The following is a 732-nucleotide window of genomic DNA, read 5'->3' as shown; positions in this document are numbered from 1 at the left end:
AAGCTGTGAGATCAGGGTTCCCATGACCATCCGGCGTGAGGGGTAGCGGGGGAGGGGTTCTAATAATGCTTTTGTGCCACAGTGTGAAGCTAATCCCCCACAAGGCATGCTTTTCCCAGAGTGGCGATGCCCTGTGAGCCTGCAAATAGCATATGCTCCCCCAAGTGGCTCATGTGAAGGCACAAAGCAGCCGCAGGCCATGGGCGAGCTGGTACAGGGTCAGGGAGATAAGGAGTCCTCGGGCAATCCTGCTGCTGGAATCGACCACAAGCTGGGTTTTCTTTTCTTTCTCAAGTTTTTCAGGGTGACAGTCACAGCCCCTCAGTCAACCCTGAACATGACACACACGGATGGAAAGTTTCCTGGGACGGGGGGGCCTGGAGGGCAGGGAAACTGCAGGAAAAAAGGCAAGGATGGGGTGCCAGCACTTATAGTCTGTCTAAAGAACAAACTCCCGGCTTGTAAACGGCAGATCTGGGTCTCTGGCCTCCATAGCCTCAGCGCCTTCGCTGCCCGCCAGTTCTGATGTGATTTGAACGCTGTCTCTCTCAAGGGACAGGAAAGTACTTGGGAGTTCAGCAAAATGACTTCAAACCCCAGCCCCGTGGCCCGTGTAACCTCCGGGCTGAGCCTCGGCTTCCCTGTCTGCACAACAGACTCAGTTAATTGGCCACCTCCCAGGCCAGAGCAGAGATTTTCTGGGAAACAATGCAATGCAGGGTCTGTTGGCGC

The sequence above is a fragment of the Neophocaena asiaeorientalis genome, unplaced genomic scaffold (genome assembly GCF_003031525.2).
Source record: "Neophocaena asiaeorientalis asiaeorientalis breed wild unplaced genomic scaffold, Neophocaena_asiaeorientalis_V1.1 scaffold828, whole genome shotgun sequence".
Classification (NCBI taxonomy): Eukaryota; Metazoa; Chordata; class Mammalia; order Artiodactyla; family Phocoenidae; genus Neophocaena; species Neophocaena asiaeorientalis.
This window is presented reverse-complemented; position numbering follows the sequence as displayed.